This window comes from Malaclemys terrapin, chromosome 2 (assembly GCF_027887155.1).
Source record: "Malaclemys terrapin pileata isolate rMalTer1 chromosome 2, rMalTer1.hap1, whole genome shotgun sequence".
Taxonomy (NCBI): Eukaryota; Metazoa; Chordata; order Testudines; family Emydidae; genus Malaclemys; species Malaclemys terrapin.
Genome location: NC_071506.1, coordinates 85509830 through 85519758, shown reverse-complemented (window position 1 = coordinate 85519758; position 9929 = coordinate 85509830). Strand labels below are relative to the sequence as shown.

Genomic DNA, 9929 nt, shown 5'->3' with positions numbered 1-9929 from the left:
GTCATACAAGCAGCAATTCCCCGAAGCCCGCGCTCACCCACATCCCAACACCTCTGCTGCAGAGAGCGGTGGCGGCACAGGTTGGGCGCGGGCTGCGCACAGCAGGGAGGGAGGGCTGGGAGCGGAGGGCGCACCAATGGGGAGGCGCGGTGGGCGAGCGGGGCGGGGCCGGCGTGACGGGCTCGGGCGGGGCTGACTCTCAGCCAGGCGAGCGCTGCAGGTGGGAAGTTGGTGCCGCCGCAGCTCGACTCTCTCCGGCTCCCGCCGCGTTGGGTGCAGAGCGCGTCAAAGCAGCCGGGGTCGGCGGGAGAGCGCGCGCGCCTCCTCCCGGGTGCTGAGCTGCAGCCGGGGCTCCCCGGTGCCCGTGTCCTGGAGAAAGGGGCAAAGGGGCGCATCGTCCGGAGCGGCAGGAGGAGCTGTTCCCTCGGAGGGCTCAGGTGAGGTGCCTCAGTTTCTTCCCCCTTCGCCTGCTCCTTGCCCTGCTGAGCCCCTGTTGTTTCTGCACGCCCCGGCCAGCGCCGGATAACGATGCGCAGAAGGAACCGCTCTGCTGTCCTTGGCTTGAGGTCAGTGGGAAAGGCTGGTGGACATCGGCTGCTTCTGCTTCCCTGCCTGCCTGTCTGCCTTCCCCAGTCTGTTCAGCTGGGGGGATGCCAGGCGCGGACTTCATCCCTGCCGTGGAAATATCTGCCCGTGCGTTGCCCTGTGCCTGCGGAGCCATAGGTTAAAACAGCTGCTCGGAGCGGGTATAAATCTCACGCACACTAGACTGCAGTGGCAACGGGCTGACATGCAGCAGAGCGGCTCTGTGAAGCGCGTCTTCTCTCGGGCACGGGGCTGCAGGAGCTGTGTGATCCTCTAAGCTGGGCTCTGAGCGGTTAACTGGCAGCTTTCAGCAGCCGGCTGACTTCATTGCTTTGCTTTTCCCTTCTGTGCAAACCCAGGCTTTTCTCTCGCTCCCCCGCTAATATGTAGTTTCGAGTTGCTTTGGGGCTTGTCTCTTCACTATCAGTAGGAGTTGAGCTGCAAGCGCGCCTGCTGTCTGCTTCTCTCCAATGCTGTCAGCTGCTGCGGGGAGCGACGGGCGCGGAGCGCGATCCTCCTTCCCCTCTTTGACTCCTTTCTCCGCTTCCAAAGTGCAAAGGTGAGAGGGTCCCGATCCTGCTCCCACTGAAGCCCACCATGGGCCAGCTCCCAAAGGCTTCCGCGGGAGCGGGTTCCAACCAAGCGCAAGTTTGCTCCAGTGGAGCCAGTGGTAGTTTGTTTGGTCATTGACTTCATTGCTCCCAAGATCCTGCTCTGGAAGCTTGTGAGCTCTTATTTTGAAGGCTCTGATTCTTTGCAGAAGATTAGGCTGTAGCGTTCTGCATGCTGCCAGTCATGGCTGTACGGTGGGGAAACCTTATCATTCAGCAACTGTCTACTGCTGTAAGAGTCTTTGAAATCCCTTGGCTCTGGGGAATGCCGCTCCCCCGTTTATATAATGTATCCTAATTGAAGGAACCATGGAAGGCTTTAATGGATATAATGTAGGGGATTGTAGGTGGCTATTTACATCTCCAGTTATTATTAGCATAGGGTGGCTGGAGGGGGGGGGGGGTGCTAAACGTTCTCTCCGTAAACTCAGCAGCAATTAACGTTCTTCTTTAGTAAAATCGCTTTGGGATCGGACTGTTTTCAAGAGCGTTTGTGCTCTTTCCTCCTTGGGAAGACAACGATCTTGTAGGGGTTCTGTGACCTTACTGGGCACGTTGCCTAAACTAATGGACTTGCTGATTGTCCGAGCGCATTGCTGAGACGATGAAACTTATCGAGCTATTAGTAGCTGGGCGGTTTCATTTCATTGTGGTTAAAAGGAGGCGCGGGTCGTTCAGATGCGTTTAAAGGGAAGGGCTGGGAATCTGCTGAAAGTTGTCGTTTCCAGACACACAGCGAGCCTTAAATAGCCACAGGCGGGAGGTTGTAGCGCACTGATGACTAGCAGAGATCAGAGTACAAAGTTAAACACTGAGTCAGCAGAGTCAAGGTGGGTTTTGTCAGTGACGGGAGCTTGCTGGAGGTTTTAGCAGCATTATACAAACAATTCATTGTCTGAGTGCATGATGCTGATATTACCACATGCATTCTTCTTGACTGATAAAAAAGAGCCCACATTGTACAGGTGACTTGGACCCAGGACTACAAGGTGCTATAAGGAACACAATTTTAAATTATTGTCTAAAAAGTTATTTATTTACTGCATATTTAAGCTAATTTGGAGGACCTCCGCTTTTGAGATACAGAAGTTGCATTTCCTAATGAGCTGCAAGCTTTGTGGGTTAAACTGGCAGAGTGAATGCAGTCTTCAGGATTAGATGAAAGCTATGTACTTACTGATTTTTGTTTTGCCTATTTCTCTGCTATTTTTCTTACAAAATATATTATTTATTCTCCATGTTAAATTCTGATTATCCGCTATAAATATTGGAAATGTCCTAACATGAAAATAAGATACATACATAGGAATATGAATGGATAAATAGAATGAACATGATTCTAAAAATCTTCACTTCCACTGTGTCAGGAATGAGTTTTTAGGGACAGTGCTGATTTTTAGAAGCATTTTGAAAGACATGTGAGTTGTGAAAGATATTGTAGGACTCGATACAATAATTTGAGCATTTAGAACTCTGCATTTTGTGTACAGTTCAGCATTGGGAAGCCATTTTTCTAACTTTTCCTGACAGAATAGGACTCAAGTGTTGTTCAAAATGCTTTCCGACAGGTATTTGATTTGTAAGGGCTATTTTAACACCTGATATTGGCATTTGTGTCTGGTGGCAAGCTTTTGCCTCTGGCAGCATAATGGAAAAAGAATCCCTAGATGCCACTATGTATCTCTGTGGAGTTGGGGCTACTCTCCTAATGCAAGTGGTAATAATCTGTATTTTTTTTTTAAAGGAAAGCCCTAGCCCTTTTTTTTTTTTTTTAAAGTTGATTATGGGTCAGCTTCCATTTCTGTTACATGAAAAATCTAACACTTGCTCATCCTTTTGATCAGATACATGCGTCTTTCATAGTAATACAAATACCATATACTTCCAATGTATGATTAACTCCTCTTCATGTATAGTCCCTCTCTACTATTGTGTGGATACTTTAGCTCAGGCATTGCTGCTCTTGATTTGAAAATGATGCCCACTCTAGCATTGAGATTTTTTAACATGCAAAACTTTTTGGTTTTGTAATGTTTTTTTTTTAAAGTGCTTCTGTAGAACAAACTTTTTTATTAGAATGCAAATATCAGGTGTTTTAAGAACATTTTTCTATGGAATGTTCCCCTTTTTCCTCTGACTTCCCACTGGCATTCCGATGTGAGATCACACAAGCTGAGCCCTGCACTCTTCTATAAATACTGTGCATTCCATTATTTTTTTTCAGGAACGAAGTATGACCACTTCCAGCAAATGCACTTAATATAGGGTTGTTTGCCAAATGGTCTTATTTTCCCTTGGTTGTAATTGTGAGAGGAACATAGGAAAACAGATTAATTGATTTCCACAACCTTCCCCCATCCTTACTGCAACAACATATCCTCCAGCATGAGATTTATTACAGACTCTAAGAGGGAAAATTTTGTCGGAGCCCCTTGTTCGAACATTGGCTGCACACTGTTGCCTAGGACAAGCTTATGAAGGCACTTTGTTATCTAACATAACCTTATCTGTCATTCCAGAACTTCATAACAAACTTACTGGAACATGGAATGACCTTAAAAAGGAATCTTTCAATCTGATGTGCGGCGTTCTTGTACTTGGAATGGAAATGCTGCACACAGAACTGACATTTTTAGATTGATGCTTCTAAAGCTAAAACTGATTCTCTAAAGAGAGTATAGAGATGGGTGATGCATTTAGGTGGAGGGGGGTATTTTTGGTTTGTTTACTAGTGGCAGTACCTATTTGAAGAATGGATATATTGAGAATGCACAAATTATCATGACCTCTAAATTAGAGATGAAATCAGATTGCATTTTAAATCTAAGGAAAATCAACACTGCCTCTGTCAATTGAGACAGCCTTTGTCTTACTAATAGTCTAGGAAGAATTTGCTTCTGACCATTTATGCACACCTTCAGAAGCCCCAGGTTATTAAGACTAACTAAAAGCTAGTTTGGTGTGCTAAAGCCTGATGACAGCTCTGTTTTTAAATTTATTATTATCCTACATTTTATACAGTATATTTCTTCCATTCAAAAAACACTTCAGAGTTCTTTATAAATTGTATGCAGGAATCACTTCATCTACTGAAATGCTGCCATCTCTGGAGAGGAATGCAGCAGTAGTTTCAGAGCTCACCGCAACACTATGCAGCAGCTTAGGACAAGAACTGAGGGAAAATATTGAAACTGTAGGGGAAAGGTATGCAGGCAGAATATAATGACCTAAGCTGACATTGGGCCTGAGCACTGAGGCTAATAAATCTGCTCTTGCAGAGTTTAATGACAACTGGAGCATTGGTTTAAATTCTGTCAGAAAGATGAGCCCTTTGATTGCATAGTGCCACCTAACATCGTGCTAGAGTATTGTTTGAGGGCTGACTCAGTGGTAAGATCCTACTGGATCTTAAACGCACCACCAACAGGGGTATTTTTGGGAGGGTCTGCCAAATACCGTCCAGAAGCAATCCTGCTTAGCTTGTGAGATCTGATGACCTTTCAGCCTGAGATAGTGTGGCTGTAGACTAAAACAGTACATTTGGGTTTGAAATTTTTAGCTGCAGATGGAGGAAATTTTGGGATTATCAGTATTTTATTCAGTGTTGCATTTGTTTTATTGAAGGACAATGTAATTGGGTGAGTACCTTCACTTATGCTACATAATGTTCTGATAAATTTCAAATGTGTGAATTGAGGTGGATAGCCTAATATCAAGCTGTGAAGACTTCTCTTGGGTCACTGAGGTATAATTTGAGAAAGGTAAACTAAGCATTACACTATGTATGGCCTGCTGTGTCAGATTTTGAATATCCAGAACACTCCATAACAAATTAAAAAAAACATAGTAAGAGAACCAACAAAGTAAAAGAAGCAGTTAGAGGCAAAAGGGCATCCTTTAAAAACGGGAAGTTAAATCCTAGTGAGGAAAATAGAAAGGAGCATAAACTCTGGCAAATGAAGTGTAAAAATATAATTAGGAAGGCAAAAAAAGAATTTGAAGAACAGCCAGCCAAAGACTCAAAAAGAAATAGCAATTTTTTGAAGTACATCAGAAGCAGGAAGCCTGCTAAACAACCAGTGGGGCCGCTGGACAATCGAGATGCTAAAGGAGCACTCAAGGCCATTGTGGAGAAACTAAATGAATTCGTTGCATTGGTCTTCACGGCTGAGGATGTGAGGGAAATTCCCAAACCTGAGCCATTCTTTTTAGGTGACAAATCTGAGGAACTGTCACAGATTGAGGTGTCATTAGAGGAGGTTTTGGAACAAATTGATAAGCTAAACAGTAATAAGTCACTAGGACTAGATGGTATTCACCCGAGAGTTTTGAAGGAACTCAAATGTGAAATTGCAGAACTACTAACTGTCGTTTGTAAACTATCATTTAAATCAGCTTCTGTACCAAATCACTGGGGGATAGCTAATGTGACACCAATTTTTAAAAAGGGCTCCAGAGGTGATCCCAGTAATTACAGGCTGGTAATCCTGACTTCAGTACCAGGCAAACTGGTTGAAACTATAGTAAAGAACAAAATTGTGAGACATATAGATGAACATAATTTGTTGGGGAAGAGTCAACATGGTTTTTGTAAAGGGAAATCATGCCTCACCAATCTACTAGAATTCTTTGAGGGGGTCCACAAGCATGTGGACAAGGAGGTTCCCGTGGATATAGTGTACTTAGATTTTTCAGAAAGCTTTTGACAAGGTCCCTCACCAAAGGCTCTGAAGCAAAATAAGCTGTCATGGGGTAAGAAGGTAGGTCCTCTCATGGATTGGTAACTGGAAGCTAGGAAACAAACGGTAGGAATAAATGGTCAATTTTCAGAATGGAGAGAGGTAAATAGTGGTGTCCCCAGGAGTCTGTACTGGGACCAGTCCTATTCAACATATTCATAAATGATCTGGAAAAAGGGGTAAAGAGTGAGGTGGCAAAATTTGCAGATGATACAAAACTGTAGTCTGCCTGGTACTTAACTATCTTGAGCAAAGAGCTACAAAAGGATCTCTCAAAACTGGGTGACTGGGCAACCAAATGGTAGATGAAATTCAATGTTGATAAATGCAAATCAATGCACATTGGAAAACCTAAACCTAACTATACATATAAAATGATGGTGTCTAAATTAGCTGTTACCACTGAAAAAAAGTTCTTGGAGTCATTGTGGATCGTTCTTTGAAAACATCTGTTGAATGTGCAGCAGCAGTCCAAAAAGTGAACAGAATGTTTGGAATCATTAAGGAAGTAGGGATGTAAAAGGTTAAGCGATAAGCATCAGACTTAACGATTAAACTCAGCTGCTGACCAGAGCCCAGGACTCTGCTTTCCCCAGGGGGTGGCGGCCAGGAGGGACACCTGGGGGTGATGGCCAGCAGCTGAGACCCCGCATAAAATGTGGATGGTGCTGCAGTACCCTCCCCCCCCAACTCTAGTTCCCCAATTAAACATCTAACCGTGTAACCAATAAAATTTTAATTGGTTACATGGTTACTTTTTTTTAACCATTATTTACATTCCTATAAGAAAGAGATAGATAATAAGACAGAAAATACCATATTGTCTCTATTTAAATCCATGGTACGCCCACATCTTGAATAGTGTGTGCAGATGTGGTCACCCCATCTCAAAAAGATATATTAGAATTGGAAAAGATACACAAAAGGACAACAAAAATTATTAAGGGTATGGAACGGCTTCCATATGAGGAGAGATTAATAAGACTGGGACTTTTTAGCTTGGAAAAGAGATGACTGACGGGGGGTATGATTGAGGTCTATAAAATCATGATTGGTGTGGAGAAAGTAAATAAGGAAGTGTGATTTACTCCTTCTCACAACATGAGAACTAGGGGTCACCAAATGAAATTAATAGGCAGCAGGATTTAAGCAAACAGAAGGAAGTATTTTTTCACACAACGCACAGTTAACCTATGGAACTTCTTGCCAGAGGATGTTCTGAAGGCCAAGGCTATAATAGGGTTCAAAAAAGAACTAGATAAGTTCATGGAGGATTGGTCTATGAATGGCTGTTAGTCAGGAGGGGTAGTGATGGTGTCCTTAGCCTCTGTTTGCCAGAAGCTGGGAATGGGCGACAGGGGATGGATCACTTGATGATTACTTGTTCTGTTCATTCCCTCTGGGGCACCTAGCATTGGCCACTGTTGGAAGTCAGGATCCTGGGCTAGATGGACCTTTGGTCTGACCCAGAATGACTGGTCTTATGTTCCTGGTTTCTTTTCAAGGCATTGGCATCCTATTCTGACATTGTTTAGCACTTTATTTAAAATTTACATTTGCTAAAGATTCACCACATACAGAAAATGTTAATGTTTGGCAAGGAAAGTTTGTTTGCATAAAGCTTTTCCATTTATTTTAATATTCTGAAGTTGTCTTTACTAATTTAGCTATGACAATAAATTATAAACATGTTCTATAGTGAAGCTTGCCATTCTTTGGCAGCTCAGACAATAAAAGTAAATCTAAAATCATCTTCATTATTGTTGATTTCCATTATCTTCCTTTTCTCTCAAAATATAGGAATATATAATGGCAGATCCTGCAACTGGACCCTAGTCCCCATGTGAAACAAGTTTCAGGATCAGGGCCTTGTAGTTACTTTGTATTTTTCAATATCATATTACTGAAAGATGTGCAGTGCAGTCTGATTGTTTTCTTCATTGGCAGCTGACCTAATTAGTCTGATAGTTAATACTCTGTGTGTGTACTGTGTTAACTATGTGTTAGACTGGCATTCTTGCATTTCAGTGGTGTATGATTCATTTCAAGTCTTTCTTACTCCTACCCATGGGTTAGGATGGATCCAAGATGAATCATACATGCATATATGTCTTGCAGCCAAAAACATGTAAGTGTGAAATAAATGGCTGAAAATTTGCACAACACTTTGAACACTTACTCCTTTATTTAGGATTTGTGGCATGATGTGTGAGTTACAATTCTTACCACCAAATAGGCTGGGTGGAAATGTAGCAAGTAGTACACTTGCACTATATCATGAAGACTGCAAATTGGAATCAGACCCCAGCATAGAAACAAAATAGATATTTCTGACTAAAAAATTATTATGTGGGTTGTGAGTAGAGGGTCCACACTGAAAATAGGAAATCCACTATCCTCTGAAACCTTCACGGCTAATTTAATGCCTGGAAAAACTGTGATTTCAGTGTCTGGTGAAGAAGCAATTGACCCTAAAATTGCTGCCTGGAGCTGAACCAACACTTTCAGCTTCATAACCGTTGTCTTGCACAAATGGAGAGGGTGAGGGTGGGGAGAGAGTACTTAAGGAGAGTAGTGAGAATTAAAAAAAAAAAAGTCTTGCATTAGACTACGTCTACAGAGCAATTATCTCCTTCTTACCACATGCTAGCTGCTTGATTTAGGGTATGTGCATAGCAGAAAATGTAGTAGTGACCTAGGTGATGGCCCACGTTTTCATTCCCACTTTCTATCGCTTCTGCAATATTTACAACACTCAGCATCCAAAAATCATGACATGGCTCAGATTTTAAATTTAAAAAATACATCTCTTTCACATGCCTTCTGATTTTTTTTTAAATGTATTTTAGTGGGAAGCTGCCTATACAAAATTTGTGTGTGATCATCTCAGGTTCAAAACTGAGCCTTATATACTCAGAAATGTAGGCTTCTCTGCTCACTATGTGGGGTCTCCATGTAGCCTCTCCTATCCCCTAGGGTGTGGAAAGTTGCCATTCTATCCCTCTCCATCTCTACCTAAACAAGATAGGTGTCTACCTCTCTGATATTCTCCCTCTATGCTTCCCCAAAGTCACTTGCCCCCTCTATTTCCCTCCGTTGCTCCTCACATTCTCCTTCTCTGCCCTACCACATCTCCCTGCATCCCTCCCACCACCTATGCGCTTTCCCTGCACCACTCTGTCAGCTGCTGCTTCCCCATGTTTTCTTGACTCCTCAGTTTCCTGATCAGTTTACTAACATCCACTTATCTGCACCTCTACCGTCTCTTCACCTGTCATCTGTCTAGCCTTCCCAGAGTGATTAAATGGCCACCATTTTTGCAGGGGGCAGTCTTGCTTTCACTTGCAAAGGCTGAGAGGATATAACAATTCTTGCTGAGCACAGCCTGTTGCTTCAGTCCTATGGACAGTAATGGTAGACAGTAGCCATTCTGGACAGGGGCAGAATGTCACAAGATTGAAGGCAGAAATCAGAAGTTAATAAGAAATCTTTCACAAGACCATCAGTAGAATTCTGAAAGTTGGCAATACTGCTTCCTCCTTCGCCCTGCGGCATTCTCTAAGAAAATTTGTTGGTTAGCAAGCTGGCAAATATATCCTCAGTTAAGTGTGTGTGTGTGTGTGTGTGTGTGTGTGTGTGTGTGTGTGTGTGGTTGGGGGGAGGGAGGAACACAGTTGAGAATATATTTGCTAATTTTATTTTTATGTGTGGAAAGCAAGGAAGATAAGTGTGGGAGGCTTCTCACACTGATTGCTTTGGGGGAAAATAGTGAACTACTTGTCACTTCTTCTGGGAGCATAAACTACAGGAGCCAACCTATAGTGGAAATTTTTCTAGGGTTATTTTTAAGAAAATGAGTTGTGAGCAATCAGGGTCTTTCATTTTTAGTGTGTTGCAGTGCAGTCAGTGGCATTGAAGTACATACTTCAGACAAACAGTAATTCTTGCCACAGTTGGCTACCGCTTAGTTTTATATCCAATACAATAGTATGTA

General features: G+C 42.9%; 1 protein-coding gene across 1 annotated transcript in view; it reads left to right on the top strand.

Moving 5' to 3' along the window:
* Positions 1-222: 222 nt before the first annotated feature.
* EPB41L3 (erythrocyte membrane protein band 4.1 like 3) overlaps positions 223-9929 on the top strand; it is a 195793-nt gene continuing 186086 nt past the window's right edge. Inside the window, exon 1 of the mRNA XM_054017403.1 lies at positions 223-437. The gene's annotated coding sequence lies outside the window, so the exon portion shown is untranslated. The remainder of the gene's footprint in view (positions 438-9929) is intronic.